General features: G+C 45.6%; 1 protein-coding gene across 3 annotated transcripts in view; it reads left to right on the top strand.

Moving 5' to 3' along the window:
• The first annotated feature begins 5,798 nt into the window (after nucleotides 1–5,798).
• Nucleotides 5,799–18,015, top strand: part of C8H1orf21 (chromosome 8 C1orf21 homolog) — an 85,158-nt gene continuing 72,941 nt past the window's right edge. For 2 of the 3 annotated variants that reach the window (XM_071751339.1, XM_071751340.1), the window contains exon 1: nucleotides 13,331–13,567. The gene's annotated coding sequence lies outside the window, so the exon portion shown is untranslated. Of the gene's footprint in view, nucleotides 5,944–13,330; nucleotides 13,568–18,015 lie in introns of those variants that run through there. The other variant, XM_071751341.1, reaches the window with a different exon arrangement.

Below are 18,015 nucleotides of genomic sequence, written 5' to 3'. Positions count from 1 at the left end.
CAGGCAGGATCTTCTAGGATGTCAAATTGGCAGCTTTCAAATGCAGCCAAGAAGCCTTTTAGGCTGCTTTCCACAGGAAACAAGGATGTTGGGATCAGACCATGGTCAGCTTGAACCCAAGTTAGCTAGCAAGCTGCAGTAAGGCTATTAAAAAATTAAAATCCTCTAAATTTCATTAAAAGATAAGCACGTAGAGGAAAGTGATGTTATTGAGTCTGCTGCAGAGGAGCTGTCTCCTAGATCTTGTCTGCAGCAGCTGCTGCTGGCCATGGATATACTTGCCAACAAATCCACAGGCACAAAGCTCCAGGAAACAGCTTGCACTGCCTTCTGTCTGGGGCACACTAAAGGAACAGACACACAATTTCTGTGGGGGCCTCTGGTGACACGGGAGAGTGAGTGGTGAAAGGAAAAGTTCAGGACATGAGCTGAAGTTGTGCTGTGGAGAGCTTAGCTTCTGGAGGTCCTGTGATGGGACCCATCACAAGCTATGGGTTACTTGCACAAGCAGTGCAAGAAATGTGGTAATGTCAGACCAAAAAACCCACTCAGAACCCAAGCTGTTTCATGCAGCCTGGTCTTGTGGGGTTTTGGGCAGGAATTTGTAATATTCTTTCTTTTCGTTTTAGGATTTTTTTTTTTTCCTTTTCGGGAGAGAATTAGAAAGTTGGCTACCTTAAATCAGTCTTAAGTGATTCTGAGATTATTTTGGGCTGATTATTAGCCAGAAAAAAAAAGTACTTGGAGATGTTAGACTGTTTCAAAGCCAGAGAAAGAACGTGATGACACCAAGAAACAAACTGGAACCTGCACTGCTCTGCTTCCTACACTGGCACCTGAAACCACACTGAATAAAGCTCTCAAAAAACAGCTACAAGAATCCAGGTATAAAATCCATTTCAGGCACAACAAGCTTTATTTTTTCCCCCATTCAACACATTCCAAAGCAAAAAAAAAAATTAAAAAAAAATAAAAGCTTCACAGTATGGTCTATACTGCAACAAGCATTTGATCTCAGGAAGAACGTGTTAGGACTCAGCTTTGCCACAAACATTTCTGCATAACATGTGTTGCTCACCTGCTTCTTCAGAGGTGGAATGGAAACCTTTGGGTTGTGGGAGCAACTGGGATTTCACCAGAGCTGCAGAGCCAGCTCCCATAGCCCTGCCACAGCCTTGCCTGCAGCTTCTGACCCAAGAGTTGGATCCATTTATTGCTGGCACCAAGGTGCTGGGAAGCACCATCCCCTGATGGTGGCTGTCAGTGTGGTTCCAGTGCTGGAGACCTCCTTCTTCAGCAGATGTGAGCTGCCTAAGAAGAAGAGAATAAAGACTTGAATGCTTTCCCTTTTTCCAGCATGCTCAGCAGCAGCACTTGGCAGCCAGGAGTCCCCAAACTGGATCTTGTACCCTGAACCTTCTCAGCAGCACTGAAGCTCCTGAGCTGGATGGAGCAGGTCAGACTGATGGAGCAGATGCAATCTTTATAGCAGTGAGGGTACCTGAGAAACTGCTGATTGGACTAAATTTAAAGCTAGCACCCAGCAAACAGCCTCAAAGCTTTTTTATTTTAGCTGAGCATATATGTTTAGCACCATAAATGGCAGAGGTCAGGGAGTGGAAGAGCCCGTGCTTGTTAATCAGAGTAGGACAGCACTATTTAAATAGTGCTCTCACCCAGAAAAATGGTGTTTAGCTGAGCTCCTGAAGTCATTTTTGAGCCATGAATTAGTGTTTTTGAAGAGAAAAGGGATGGAAATGTGGGCAAATCACTCATGGGTCATCCTGCTTCAGCATAAATACATTTCACATCCATCTGCACTTGGCAAACCCAGGGAAGAGACTGCACTTGGCAAACTAAGTTGTATTTAGCCTCTAGCTAGAAATGTTTGTAATTTTTCCTAAAAAGAGCCCTGAGTATGTTCAGCTGCTGTCAGCTGAAGCATGGGAGGGAGCAGTTATCCTGGGAGAAGTCTGTGAATCCAGGTTTATCTTGTATTAAAATACCTGCTGCTCACTGGCCCATTGGAAAGGCTGAGTGAGCTCTGAGCATCTTCCTGACCTCCTCTCAACTTGTTTCCACCACTCTGTGTCCTTCTTATGGTGGGGGCTCCAGAACTGAAGACAGGAAGGGGGGGAAATCATCTACCTTGGCCCTGTGGTCGTGCTTCTGGGAGCCCAGGACTCAGTAAGGATATACCAACACCCTAAGGATACACCAACACCCTAAGGATACACCAACACCCTAAGGATACACCAGCAGAAGGTCTCCCTGCATCTTTGACACAAAGCTCAGAGCATTTTGAGGTGTCCCTCAAAATTCTCCTACCACCAGGAGAATTAAAATGTTCTTACTAAAAATGAGCACCAGGGTGGAATGCAAACCTGCACCTAAACACATTCCAGCCTCTCAGGGCACTTGCCTTTGAATTTCAGATTTAAAGTTCAGAGTTAAAAGGGTAATGACCAGCACCACACCTTAAAACAACTTGGCCCAGGCCCTGTCTTTTACCTCAGATGATGAGCTGCATTTTCAACAACTTTATTTGGTATCATCAGATTGTGATGGCAGCTTTCCATTCAAAATAAATAATTTTACTTTGGGATTGGTCCCTTCAGTAATTTGTTCTCTGCATTTATGGCAGATAGTAACAACCAGAATATTTTAAATATTAGAGAGCAGCTTTTCTGTAAGGGATAAAAAGAAAAAAAATGTGGACATAAGAAGGTAGTGACAAGGTGGTTGGATGTTAGAACCTTTTCCTGACAGGCAGAGTTCATATTCTTGGAAGGATTTGGTTTATATTGGATTGAGAGATTGCACTTTTATTTGAAAATTTGAAGGACTTGTGGTCCTGAAACCTGGAAAGTTTCTTTAATTTCCACCTACCCTAAGAAAAGACATTGCTTCTACCCACAGCCCTTGCCTGGCATTGCTTGGCCAAGTTGACAGTTCTGAAAAGCAACTCAGACCATGGCCACTTTTGTTGCTGGTGGCAGCAGATTGCAGTCCAAAAGCAACAGTCATCCTGAGAAATGAATCCAGAATGTTTTCATTTTCTTTGATACTCTTGTCATGTTGCAAAATAATCTAGTTTTTCCTATTTTTCAATTATGATATAATATGGCCCACGTTTATACTGTCTGAGTAATTACCAGTCTGCAGGATTTTTACCCTGAGGAGCACAGGAGTTCTGGAGGGACATTTTAATTTCCATTAGCTGCCATATCCTGGAAAGATAATTAAACACACTTCATTTTGCATTTGAAATGGTACACAAACATTGGACATGAAAACCAGAGAGCTTTCCAAAAGAGAAGGTGAGGGTAGCTTCAAACTTTCCCTTGGCACCTGGCCATCAGCCAGGTTCAGCAGAAGTTCACTGTTTCCCTTTGTGTAAGGCTATTTGTTTAACATTTCTTTTGTCTGAAGTGGCCTTGTCAAATGAGATCTTGAGGTGATTTTCTTTTGGCCCTTCACTCCCATCTGAGCTGTCACTCCCACAGAAGCAGTTTGACTTTAGCTTAAAAGGAATGTATTAGTAGATAATTCTTTTTTTTTAAATCACATAAATGTTCAGCTTAATCCTCACAGCATCCATCAAGAAGACACTGGGCAGCCTCAGAATTTTATGGTGTGAAAATCCAAAGGCACTTCCAAGGACCAAGGATCAGTAACTTGGCTCATTTTGCCTTTGACAGGCTTGTCCAAAGCTTTTGCAGCCAAGTTCCAATTTCTGTAATGATAATTTGGCTCTTAAAATAAAAGTTTCACATTGGTTTGGGTGACAAACACATTCTTCACATCCTGGACAGAAATGCTGAGAGGATGAAATCCTTATCCTCTAACATGAAGCCATCCACGTGCTGCAGGTACCCAACATCCATGATGCCCTCCAGGGTCTGTGTGACACACACTGTGCTCCTGTCTTCATACTGTGGGGCATAATGTCATTCCCCTAAAGCAATTAATGTCACCTCCTGGCAGGTCTGTTATTTCAGAATTTCAGAATGTCTGAATTTTTAATTTTCAGAATTTAGCAGGGCCTGGAGCTGGAGTCACTGTTATTGCTTTGGCCACTGTCCCTCATCCCATGGCAGGAGATGCAACTGCTCTGATCAATGCTTGCAGCTTGGGCATGGACCTCTCTGTGTAGCTGCTTACCTACCTGATACTGAACCAGAATAATTGTATTTTCTCTTACTGTAAGACTATATTAAAGATAACATGGAAAGGGATTTTGCTAAGACTTTTAAAATGGTTATATTAACCTGTAAATTCACTAAGCTTTGTGCAGAGCCACGTCTACTAGTATTCAAAATGCAAATTAATAAAAAAACACATCACTGTTGGTATAGAATCACATGGTCCTCTGCTCCTACCTCTTCATAAAAGCAGGTCCAGTTACAGCAGGTTGCTTAGGACCATGTCCAGTCAAGTTCCAGATGGCTCCAAAGACTGATGTTTTACAGCCACTCTGGGCAGCCTCATGGTTCTGCATCCTCATGCAGAAAATTCTTTTTTTCTATAGAGCTGGAATTTTTATCTGAAAGACATGTACAATTAGAAGGAAAAAACCCCCTCAGCCCTAGCTGGATCTAGTAACTAAAATAATTTCTGGAGTGGTTTGCTTAGGCCTCGGAATTTCTCCTTCATCTTTAGCATCTTTCCACTGCAAACAAAATTACAGTTTTCTCTACTTAATTGTCTGTATAACTTGTGTCTGAGAAACTGCTGAGGCTATGCCTCATTTTAATTTCTTGCTGGCCTTGCTCAAAGGCCTGCTGTCATTGTATGTAACCCAGTATATTTGAAAAAAATCAATTACAGGAACTGATAAGAGTTACAGAAGAGCTGCAGATCCCCAGCAACAACTTAGACCAGCTCTGTAAAGCCCTCTCCTCCCTGAGCCCAGCCAGTTGCTGCTGCTGCCCTTTCAGTCATCTGGGAAAAGAGCTCAGGGAGGGGGTGGATTCTCCATCCCTGGAGGTTTTTAAGAAGAGACTGGATGTGTCACTGAGTGCCATGGGCTGGGAACCACGGGGGGAGTGGATCAAGGGTTGGATTGGATGCTCTCAGAGCTCCTTTCCAACCCGGATGATTCTGTGACTCTGGTATTCAGTGATTCTGTGAAGAGGACACGGCCTCAAGTTGTGCCAGGGGAGGCTAAGATTAGACATCGTGAGAAATTTTTTTTCCCAAAAAACTTGTCAGGCCCTGGAACAGGGAACTGGTGGCGTGTCTGTCCCTGGGGGGGATGTAAAAGCCGTGTGGATGTGGTGCTGAGGGACGTGGTTTAGCGGTGACCTGAGTGCTGGGTTACCAATCGGGCTTGATGATTTTAAAGCTCTTTTCCAACCAAAATGATTCTACCGGGAACTCGCAAGGCAGCAGCGGCCACAGCCCGAGGAGAGGGTTTGGTCTCGTTGTAGTGAGGGGTTCGGTCGCGTTGTGCCGAGGGGTTCGGTCGCGTTGTGCTGAGGGGTTTGGTCTCGTTGTAGTGAGGGGTTCGGTCTCGTTGTAGTGAGGGGTTTGGCCGCGTTGTGCTGAGGGGTTCGGTCACGTTGTGCTGAGGGGTTCGGTCTCGATGTGCTGAGGATCCCTAATGGGGTCCAAAGGGGACCCGAACCCCCCCGCCCCCTTCCCTCAGAGCCCCGGCGGGAGCGGGAAGGCGTTGGCAGCCAATCAGGAGCGAGAGGCTCTGAGGCGCAGGGTGAGCAGAGGCGGGAAGCGGGGTCGCATCCCTGAGGTGAGAGCGGGAGCGCCCTGAGGGGCTGCAGTTCACTCAGGGAGTGATGGTGGCTACTCAGAGAAAAAAGGCTGTGCTTCCAGCACCTACCACCATGGATTATTGGGGTACTTACTGGTAGCTTGCACTGGCAGCAGGAGTATGTTGGCAACAGGAGGTTGGTGACCTGCTCAGCGTGGTAGGACAGCTCTAAGGTGAGGAGATGGAGCTCAGGGAAGGGGTGAGTGGATCAAAAATTATATCACGCTGCTCTGTATTTGTGTTTCATATGCATTTTCTCAGCTCAGAGGTGGTCTGAAAAGCCCTTCATGCAGCCACAGGTGAGTGAGAATATTGCAGTGCTCCCAAAAACCTCAGGGTACCTCCCTGTGATGAACCAAAGGCACCTGAACTCTCTTGGCTTCCAAGGATGCTTTAAATTATTTTCACAGTCACACAAAGAGGATACAATCCTATGCACGCTTAATACACGTTATTTGAAAGTGGTATGGATTTTGTCTTTGGAGAGCAAATGAAATATTTACAGTCTATAAGTCATGGAAAATTGCTTTCTCTTTCAGCAACAGATCTACTTTCCTGGCCTGCTCCAGGGCAGATTGGGTAACAGTCTCCAACTCATCTCCTAGCCCACAGTGTTTTGTATTTATATAACATCTTGGAAAAGATTTTGTGTTTTACATATGATTTTCTGCCAGAGAGGGCACTGAATGCTTCACCTACATTGCAAGTAATACTCTGCATATATTGTTAGGAGAGTCTTTTGTAACATTTCTTTGCACCACACAGTATTTTTTTGTTGGCTTTGCTTATATCTGGTATCTCTTATGGGCTCTGAACAACTCGTATTTCTGAGTCATTTGCATTATTCTTAATACCATTGTGGCTCAGATGAGAGCTGGGTTTTTACATGGCACTTTACAAGCAGGACATGCATGTTCAAACACATCATAATGCTAGGGGATTTGTATCTTCAAAGTGCTGTTCAAATGCAGCAAAAGAAAACTGCACACCATTCAGGTGAGGAACCAAGGAGTATTTATTCCTGTTTTACTGAGGGTTGAGAAACAGAGTTGCTGAAATTGATGCCATGCCCAAACAAGCCCAGCATGCAGCCCAGGTGGGACCTCAAAGCCAATGCTCACCTCCCCATCACCACCACACCAAGCAAAGAACAGGCTCCTTGTGTTTTGCAAGCAGTTAGTCACATCTGAAGAAGCCTTCATCCTATTTAAAAGCATCAAAATGCAGCTGTCAGTACATGGCAGGGCAGGGAGTGTTTGCACACAGTTTCAGAAGACATTGGCTGAATTTCTCCCAATACCACTGAGTTGGGTGAGGGTGAACCTCCTCTTTAGTTGTACACACAAATAAGTAGCTCAGTCTGCCTCCTGGCCACAGTATAGAAAATATAAATAACACTTAATGCAGTGAAATGCAGTAGGATTAGTGGAGACAGCTGTTTTCCCCAGCCACCTGCATTCCTGTACTTCCTTCCAGAAATTAGCTGAGTTATTGGCATGTGTGTTAGGACATCTAAGAGTATAATTTGGTTCTCATTGAAACAGAGAACAGAAAAAACACTCATCCTCTTCTTCCTGATAACTGGGATCTGTTCAATCTCAGAATTACTTTTTTTTTTTCTCAACTGTTCCACCTGCAGCTAATATCACAAGTGTTGGTGTTTGCTAAAGAGGACAGAAAGGTCCTTTTACCTCCACCTTCATCACATTAAATGAGCTAATAAAGTATCTGGTCCTGCTCATCCAGACACCTCAAAGCCTGCATAAAGAAAACATCTGAAGAGAGGGCAAGAGGAAGAAGGAATGACTTCCACACAGCCCCCACCACAACATGGCCCAGTGACCACATAGACCATGGCTGATGGATCCCTTCATGCACACTGTTTTTAGCCAACCCTTAGATTTCAGATTTAAAAATCAGGTTTTTCAGACCACACAAGTGTGTTTGGGGAAAGGAGTTAGAGATGGGCAGGGGCCATGAGAAAAGTTTTGAACAAAGCCAGCGTGTGCCACACACATTGTGTGTGTTCTTTCATTTTAGAAAGGCTTTGCTGGATGGACATTGGGTGCTGGGAACTGCCTTCCCCTGTTTGGTCAACATGGAAGTCACAAATAGCTCAAGGTAGAGGTTGGGGTTTGTTCCACACCTTTGAACTGCCAACAACAGCCCACAGGGGAGAGCACAGCCCCACTGCAGATGGGAGAGCAGATACCACTGGGTATTTTTTTGTTGTAGCTGCACAAAGTTCAGAAATCTCCCTTTACTGTTGCACAGACAATGAAAACCAAGGGTTTTTTAACTCCAAGTGAAGTGCTCTACCTCTGAATCTCAACTAAGGCTTTTAAAAATACCTTTAAAGCATTTTCTTTCAATCTCAGCCTGACTTTTCTGTAGCATTGCACCTGGACCTCTGAGTCATGGTGAACTTAAAAGACAGGCAGTTCTTTCCCTGCTCCAAAGAGCACATATACACAGAGACACCACCACAAAACACCCAACACACCCAGTAACAAATGTTTGCACCATCTTGGGCACGGTATGTTGTAAAAAATTACATGGCTACAGTGCTCACAGGTAGGTTAATATTTAGTTTGGCTTATACTTTCTCCAGACTCCCAAGGCAGTGCTCACCTTGGGGAGAGGCCTCTGTATTTGTGGGAGCCTGGAGCACCCCATCCCACCTGAAGTAGGCTGCAGATGTTGGGGTCTACGCAGAAAAGCCACAGCTTAGTTTCTTCTCATAAAAGATTTTCATCTCCTACCCCCACCCAGAAAAGGCTGCATCATCTCAAGATTCTGGTTGATCAGATGGGTGGGTGGTAATAATATACACCTCACACAGCCATGTGACTGCCTTCTGCCTCCACTGTGGCTCAGCACTTGAAGAAAACTGTCAGTGACACTCAGCTGTTTTTGCAAAACTACAACAACATGCACTCCCACAGGCTTAGACTGTGGAAGAAAAGCCTCTCTCTTTTTGTTCCCTAAGGTCAGCTTCCCTTCAACTCTCCATGGCCACCAGTGATGGACACTTATGGGTATAGAATGAGTTTTGTCATTTAGTTGGTTCAATTTGCACATGCTTACCTAGCTGCAGACTTGTATCTCTCCTTCTTGCAGGTGTACTGCTCAGTGAGGTGAATGAGAGCAGTTCACATTTCCAAGGATATTACTGTAAGATTTATTTATTGGTTAAAATTATTTATTATTTATTTATTGGTTAAAATACCTTCTATAATATGTGATCCTGGTTTTTTTTTCTTTATTAGAGATTAACACTATTTCCATTTTAATAACAGCAGTGAATACAACAATCAGGGTCAGACTGTGCAAAAGAAACATCCACTAATTTGTGATAATTTAATTATGTAAAGCTAGACTTTGATGTTAATGCACAATTAAAAGGAGGCTGGGAAGTTCAAATGTCTGTTCCTCTATTGCTTGTCAAGCAACAGAACAGCTCGAAGAGCAGCATCAAACCCACCTTGGCAAATTTGCCTTCTTGTAAAAATTTTTGGTATGTGACCTCTTCACATTTTACAGAACATGGAGAATCCATGGGAGCATGGATCTGAATCTACAGAGCTTGTGCCTTGCCTTGCTATGCCCTCTCTTCATCCTCCAGCTACCTGGTCCTTGCCTGCCTTGACTCTGCCTCTCCTCCAGTCCTTGGGAATGGAGAAATGGCTTCACCATCCCAGCTCTCAGAGTCCTGTCACAGTGACTGAAATTTCCAGCTCTAGACATCATGTTTACAAAGACCTTGGAGTATCAGCACGTTTAGGAAATAGTTCAATGATTTGGAAATATTATTATTAAAGGGAAGACAAATTTGCCATTGTGAAGTTTGTTAGAATTTTCCAGACAGGGTCTAGGTGATACCAGCCAATGAGATTCATAGAATCATGGAATTCCAGGTTGGAAGGGGACCTCAAGGATCATCAGGTCTAACTTTTCTTGGCAAATGCAGGGTCCAGACAAGGCAGACCCAGCAGCTTGTCCAGCAGAATCTTAAATATATCCAATGTTGGGGAATCCACCATTTCCTTTAAACTGTTTCTAGCAACAGTTTGTGCAGCATTTTAGTTGCACAACTCACATTAATTGGGAAAAATGTGCAGCAATTTTGCCTATTTATCTGTAAGCTGAGCCACAACTTCTCTAATTTCTCAGTTCTGAAGTGTAGAGCTTCATTAAAGTGTCAGGAAACCACCAATGTCTTTTAGGAATGAAACCAGGATAACTCAGGCATTTGGAACAATTTTCAGGCTTGGAACACAGGCAGTTGTGCTGTTAGCAACTGCCTAATTGTGCAACAGTTTATTTTTTTACCAGTTTATTACTACTGTGCAACAGTTTATTATATTTTTACCAGTAACAAGTAGGACACAGGTAATACATGAATACCTCTAGCATAGCCTAGTGAACTCTATTCCCATTTTTCAGAGAAAAAAAGTGGATAGACCCCTACAGGCATCACTCTATTGCTGTAACTTAGGCAATGTGTGGCACATGAACACACTGATTCCACTGCAGTAGACTGATAAAAGCCATGTAACTTTTTTTTTTTTTTTTTTGCATAAACAGACTAAATTGGTGTTTCAGCACCATTGTTTTAACTGTTCTCCTAAGAGGCTTCAGTTCCCAGCACTCTGTTTTATATTTTGTATCTTCAGCACTTGTTCTACACATCCACCAGCTGCAGGACTTTTAACTTTCCCTGTGCAGTTAGTGTTACTGTACTGAAAATGCTCTTTTCTGAATGTAAATGTGCTATGGCAGGACACTGTGAGTATGGGAGTGAGAAAACAAGTCCATATCCCCCTGCAATTGCATCCACATTGGAACTAATAAAATCATCCTCTAATGAAGGTGATTCAGAAACAGAAACAACACGTGCAGAGACCAAGCCAAACCTCTCATAGTGCCAAATTTCAGACTTTGAGGCACCACCTCACCAGCTTTAAAGCCTGCTGGCATTTTGGGAAACTTATTGTGCTCATCCAGTTCATTGCTGTGCCAGGGTCAACATGAAGGGATCTGCCACTGATGCCAGATGTAGCCCAGCTGGGAGCAGGCTCAGGGATGACAAGCTTATGGGTTTCAGAAACACATGAGCTCGATTGCCTTAGAGAGAGAGGGCTCCCAAAATTCAGCATGGCACAATTTGGCCCAGAGGTGGAGCATCTCTAGAAAGAGAACCAGGTGCAGTGTCTGGTTTTCTTTTCAAGAGTTTTGAGAAGCTTGTGTATATTTCACTTTTTTCTTACAATAATTTTGTTTGCAAATATTTGTCTCTGGCTACTCTTTAGTCCATGGCTCCTCTAGATCTAAATCAATTCACTGATGCAGCAGCAGAACTGAATCAGGCAATCTGATTTCTTTTGCACTGTCCAAAAAAAAGTCAGGATGAAAGCTGTCACCTTTCAGGAACAACCCCCAGCCCCTGGTTTAGATATTAAAAGAATCATTTATTGCTGGGGTAATAAACCAAACCCCAGTTGGACACCACTAGGCAGGAAGAGAGAACCAAGCTCAGCTGATGTGAGCTACACGTTGTACCATGTTCTGGGTATCAGAAATTGTTTACACAGATTTTCCAGCTTCTAAAAATAACTTCCAGTATGTACTGTTTATTCTGAAAAACAAGTAAAACAAACAGGAGAAATCAAGGAAATAACTTATCTGCTTTTAGACACTATCCTTGACTATGTCATAGTGGTAGACAAAGACTTGATCAACAAATTCATGCATAAGGAAGTGGATTTGCATGTAAATAACTAGATTATGAAGGTTAACGAGCTGCACTCATCACAAGGAAAACACCAGGGAGGTTTGTTTGTGGAAGCTAAGCAAAATATGTTTGCTTTATGCTGTTCTTATATGGTTGTTTTTATAGGAAGCAGTTTAGAGCAGAATAGCAATCATATATTTTCCAACCTAAAAGCTCTGTGTGTCTTTGGAAACAGTATCAGGCTCCCTGTAGTGAAAAGGGTGAAAAACAAAGTTGGCTGACTCCAAAGTTGTCAACCTGGAGCTGATATTTCCTCTTTGGGAATCTCTTAATGTTTATGTTGACTTGGCAGTGGTTTCCAGTGCAAACAAAAATAATTACGTTGCTAGAAATATGAAGGTAGAAATGAGTGCAAATGGGATCTTGCCAAGGATTTGGCGAACAAACTATATGTAACATGGTGAAGGAAAAATGTCCTTAGATGCAAACATATCTTCTTGGATTACTGAAAGATACTAAAACTGTAAATTATGAGAAGAATGTAGGCTTGCTGGAGACTTTATAGTTCACATGGCAGCACTTCCTAGCAGAAAACAGCATGAGCTTCCATAACCAGCTCTTAAAAGAAGCTTCACCTCAACCTCCATTTTTTCCAGTCAAGTCATTTTCATGAAAAAAAAAAAATGTTTCTTTGAATACAAAACCACGTTTTTTCCTCTGTAAATTTGGCTGCATGCTGCTAAATGCTGATATGCATTGTGTTCCGGGGAAAACAATCTCCATGATCATGTGCAGAGCCCCTCTTGCTGTCCCACTGCTGAACAGAAGGACACCAAGAGCACAGGACTCTGTATTTTTCCACCTCTGACCTTCTCAAGATGCTTGGTGTTCTCTCTCAACATAACCAGACTCCTGCCCCGAGATAAGGTGGACTGTGGATACCAGTGATGCTCTTCAGTGGGTTTTGAGCCTTCCTTCTTCCTCAGGAGAGGAAAGCCCACACACCGAGGTGTGGAAGAGGGAATGGGAATGTCCTTGTGCTCACTGTCACCCGTTGAGGGTGCTGAACTCCCGGCACACGCACTGCACTTCAGTACAGACAGCGTATTCCTGACAGCTTGACCTGGAAAAGGCCCATCCCTGCACTTCTGCTGCTCCGGCGCCCAAGCAGGATTTTAGAGCAGTAATTAAAAAGCGCAGCCCTGCTAATCACTGTGACTTCATCCTCAGCAGTCAAGGGTAAAAGGCGAACTGGCTACCCGAACGCATCTTTTTAGGGATTTCCAAAATGACTCTACAAATGACACTGCGTTATCCTTGCCTCTCGGTTGTTTGCGAAACAAAGCGCATTCGAAAGGGCGCATTCTTAACACTAATTTACAACCGTTTCGCGGGCAGCTATGAGACCTTTTAATTAAGGACCCGCTCTTATTTTTAAACACCGCCTTCAACCAGTTTTTCAACTGCCCTGTCCAAACAGGCCCGCGTCCCCCGGCGCCGGGCCAACCCTTCCGCTTCCCGGCGGCCCCAAGGGTGAGGAGGGGTCGCTCAGCCCCTCCAGACGGGGATTGGAGTGCGGGGGGCGGGGGGGAGATGGTGGCCCCGGCTCCGAGGGGTGCAACACCGCAGCTGGCAGAGGGTAACCCCTCACCTATCGCCCCTCAAGCCCCAGATCCCCACCCAACAAGCGGCCTCCGGCTCCCTCCTCGGGAGATGCCAGGCGAGCTGGCCCCCCGGGGGCGGGCGGTGAGCGGGGGCTCCTCCTTCACCCCCATTCCCCCCCGTGCCGGCTGGGCGCGCCCCCAGCTCCGCACCGCCCCTTTCCCACTTCGTCCCGCCCCGGCTCCCTGGATCGGCCGCTCCGCGTCCGCCCGCCGCCGCCGTCGCTACAGCCGCGCTCGCACACAGTTGGAGCCGCCTGGTTTCACCCCCTCTTTTCACCCCCCCCCCCCCCCTTTCCTTCTCCCCATCTCCCCGTCCTCTCCAGCCTGGGTCCCGAACCGCGTCCGGCCCCTGACGGCGGCTCTCCGCGGGGGTAGCAGCTCCGAGCGGCGGCTCGGGAGGTGAGCGTCCCCCGGGGGCCGGCGGGGGGGCAGCCGCGGGCGGGGGGTGCCGCTTCCCCGGCGGAAGCCCGGGCTGGGCCGGCGGGCTGAGGCGGGCTGAGGCCAGGGACGGGCGGTGCCCCCTTTCCAAGCCGGGTTGCCGAGGGGTGGGAAGCAAGGGGATGCGTCCGCCACCGCGTCCGTCCGCCGGCTCCCTCGCAGCCCTTTTTTTTTTTTTTTTTTTTTTTTTTTAATTATTATTATTATTTTCTTCTCCGTATCCCGATACCCCCCGCCTCCTCCGGGCGATGTTTTATTCATGACCCTGCCGGGCTTTGTACGGAGAGCGGGCGCCTGCCTCTTCAGTTCGCAAGTGCTGCCAGACCCCGGGGCTGGGAAAGGGGGGGAGAGGAGGGTACCAGGGTCTCGACTTGGAGGCGAAATGGCCGCGGTTATCCCGTAAGGTTTTGACATCCGGACGGGCAGCCCTGAGTTTGGGCTGCATCTGCTCGCTCCGAGGGTGCCGGCGGTGCCGCGGATCGGGGCGGAGGGAGGGGCGGGGGGAGCAGGGAAATCGCTGCTGCATTTTCCTCCCCTCGCAGGAGGGAGCTCGCTCGCTCTCTGCGGCTCTGCCGGCCGCATGGAGAGGAAACAAGTCCCAGCGAGGCTTTCTGTATCAGATTGTAGATGTGTGTGTATATATGTATGTCTTCTCTTTCAAGGGTTCAGCAGCAGGCGTAATTGCAACACCAAATGCCTGTAAGCCAGGCGGCACTTCTACCAGCACTGTAGATAGCAGACTGTGGTTGCACTGGTGTGATGTCAGATTCGCAATAACGTGCAGAAGTGGTGAATTCGATGCGGGCTCAGCGTGACGGACAGACTCGCTGGAGCCTCTTTCTTCCCCGGTGCAGAGGCTGCTGTGTAGGTAGTCCCCTGATGCAGGCAGATCCTAGGGATGCTGTTATAATCGTTACGGATTCACGGGTGACTTCGGAGGAGCACGTATTTGTGCCTGGAGCAGAGAACTCGGGTTTGCTTTCCCTGACAGAGGTGCTCAGATGTGTGTTGGTTAGAGTCGTTTGCTGATGTCTGTCTTGTCTGTAACTTCTGCGATGAGGCTGCCACTGTGGGTATCATTCAAGAGGATGGATTTTGTTGCACGGTGCAGAAAGCCAGCTGTGATCAATAGGCATTTTCATATTAGCCCCTGATACTGCCTCTTGATTTCTCATGGACAGGGGAACTAAAACAGAGATGCTGAGACACGGTCCTTGCTTTATTTGCTTTTCTGTTTGCCTTCTCCTTCCTTATGCCCACCTCGGCTGGATTGCAGTGGAAAAATTTTGGTAGTAAGTCTGTTAAAGAAATAGGTGTGTTTTGGTTTTGCTTTTCTATCTGTTTGATAACAGCTGTGAGGCTGCACGTTTGCTGTCTGCGTATGGGGGCTGGAGGTGTCTGCCCTTCCATACAAGTGGAATGTACTGATAGTGCTTGGTGTTGTTGAACCTTACATTATCTTCTGCATTGGATAACGAGGCAGCTTGATTTGTTTAAGGCTTTGTGATGATGTAATACGATAATAATTGTAAGTCTTCTCATTGTCTGAAGAATCTTTAAATACTCTTCTGTTTTGGGAGGTACTTCATATGTATTTATTTCCAAGAGGCTCAGGCCTGGATGAGTAGTGTTTGATATTAATCATGTTCGTTTGGGAGTGGGAGGGCAGGAGCAGCTTGGCACTGGTACTTATGTTGTAATTTATGGGTGTGATGTCATGTGCTAGATAAGCTTTTATGGGATCTGCCATGTAAATTATGGCCTTTGTTTATATGCATGCAATTATGTGTTTTGAAAATCCGTGCTATATTACATAGTTTGCTTAACAGCCTGTGCTGGAGCTGTGAATAAGATCTAGCAGAATGTGCTTTTATTGCACAATATTGTTCAGTGGTCAAAACCATTTTGCTTTACCTTGTGCTTTCAGCCTACACCAGGTCTGAAATTATATCAGCACACTGTGGTATGTCTTGTTATGGTAGTTTGCTGTGAAAGCAGTGGCTAGGTGCTTTTATTTTCTTCTTTCACCATTACCCATTTCGTCTCCACCATCTATTTTATTTTTCAAAATAAGTGGTGTGCTGAAATGAGGGGTTTCAACTAATTCACTCTGGAGAGAGCAGCGTAGTTATTTAAGGTTGCTGTTGTTTGTTATGCAGTCTGATTAACAAAGGTTGAAATGATTATTCAGCTCCAGTAAACAAATGATATATATATAACAACAGGGGCTGGGGCAAGTGCTCACGTTGGAAAGATGTGCTGCAGTTATTGGATAAAAACACAAGTGGACACAGCAACGCAGTAAACAAATTTTTGGTAAACTTCTTGGGGTTATAATGATCTTAATATCGATTGCCTCTATTCTAGGATCTCCTGTGCTGTGTTAAGTGCTGCCTGGATGCATGGGCAAACTCACTTCCAGTGTCATTAGGTTGAAAAGGACTTCTGCAAGGGTCTGATTGTGCCTGGGGTGCTGTGCAGGCTCAGGACTTAACTGCAGCCCAGGTGTTGGCTGTAGGAATATGACCAACCCTCAGCAGGAAAGTTTTAAAATTAGGGAAAAAAAAAAACCCAACCAAGCACAAGACAGAATTCCAGACACATTTGCTGAAGCTGGCAGTCACTCAGGCAGTCCATTAGGAGTTCTTCCTGTTGTTGTGGAAGCAGCCTCGCTGCAGGAAAGATTCTGAAGTCTTGGCTTCCTGAAGGGGCGGTGCCATGCGCTCTGTGTGGCAAAGCAGGGCACTGATGGATCCAAAGGGAGAGCCCTCCGGGAGAGATGGGCTGCTATGGAAAGGAGGAGGTGGGGGAAGCAGCTGGAGCACAGGGAGGAGAGACAGGGATGTATTTGGATTGCAGGAACTTCTCTGTATCTGTGCATGCAGTGCCTTGCTCAGACACCTCTGTCAGCTGTTGCAGCACTGTGATCTCCTGAGGGCTCTGCTGCTCCAGAAGTGGACTTGGACCTAAAAATACTGTAGTGTGAACTAGACCCATCAATATTAGAGTATGCAATGGTGTCAGGTGTTCTAGGGGAAGGGGGAATAGTGGACTCCTAGCAGCCAGTTTTCCAGAGGCCTTCATGTTGGCGTGGAGCTTGAGCCTTCCTCTCATTGAGTGAAAGGTAAGGTACCCACAAGGCTGTTGTTCTTCCATCCTTCAGCAGAAGATGATGGAACAGCACTAGGTTTTGGTTACACATGCAAAAATATTCTGGAAAAGTTGGGGTTTTTTTAAGTATTGTTGTCACTTATTTCCTTGCTGCCTATGTTTGATTCTGCATAAGCAGGTGTCTAATTAATTGCAAAGGAATTCTTACAGGTACTTGCAAATATCTATCACTATGCTCCTGGCTCATCTTTGTGCTGTAAAACATCTTTGTGACTAAACATGCACAAGAACATTTTGGGTATACTGGAATCTAAAGAGGTACTTTTGGCAATAGGTAGTATTGTAGATGTATTATTGTAGGATGTTCAGAGAAGAGGTGGTGTGGAATATGATATGCAATCATAAATTTGAAGACTATTTCTTTTCCTGGTGCTAAGCTGCTTCAGCTTTGATTTATTAATGTGGTGTTTGGTCATCTTCAATTTTGTAAACTAAATAGGAGCACTTACTCATGGTCAGACTAGAGATGTGACTTAGTCAGTGTCTTTTCTGATGGGGCAGCTTACAGGTGCATGGAAATACTGTAACTACAGATTTCTTCTCCTTGGAAACCCTTCCAGGAGTCATTGCTCTAGGAAATCTTTGGGCTGGAAGTTCTGTGGAGGCCCAAAGGAGGAGTTTCTCCACACAAAGCCAGACCTTTTGGTGAGGGGGAGGGACTTACCTTTTAGACTTCTCAGGATTTTTGTCTCATCCCATCCCCAGTTTTTATTAAGGGAAGCAAAACAACTTTGATGTGATTGTGCATATTTGGTAGACAGCCCTCTGTGTTTTAGAGTCATGGCTGATTAGATTTGCAGAGCATGTGCAGTGTAGGGTATTGGGCAGGGAGGACACAGAGGAAGGAACAAATCACTCTCTCCTTTCTTAGGGTGGCAGCAGCATTTCTGTGAACTTTGCAGTCAGATGTCATGCTGATGTTACAGAATCACAGAGTATTTTAGATTGGAAGAGACCTCCAAGATCATCCAGACTTGTGCTCCAGGCCCTTCGTGAGCTTCGCTGCCCTTCTCTGGGCACTCTCCAGCACTTTTATGTCCCTTTTATAGTGAGGTGCCCAGAACTGAACACAGTACTCAAGATGCAGCCTCACCAGAGCTGAGTACAGAGGGATGAACACCTCCCTATTCCTGCTGGCCACAGTGTTCCTAACACCAGCCAGGATGCCACTGGCCTTCTTGGCCACCTGCACACACTGCTGACTCATATTAAGTAGAATATCAACCAATACCCCCAGG

Source organism: Heliangelus exortis, chromosome 8, assembly GCF_036169615.1.
Source record: "Heliangelus exortis chromosome 8, bHelExo1.hap1, whole genome shotgun sequence".
In the NCBI taxonomy this organism is placed as follows: domain Eukaryota; kingdom Metazoa; phylum Chordata; class Aves; order Apodiformes; family Trochilidae; genus Heliangelus; species Heliangelus exortis.
The sequence above is the reverse complement of the archived record's forward strand: the minus strand, read 5'-3'. Positions and strand labels throughout refer to the sequence as shown.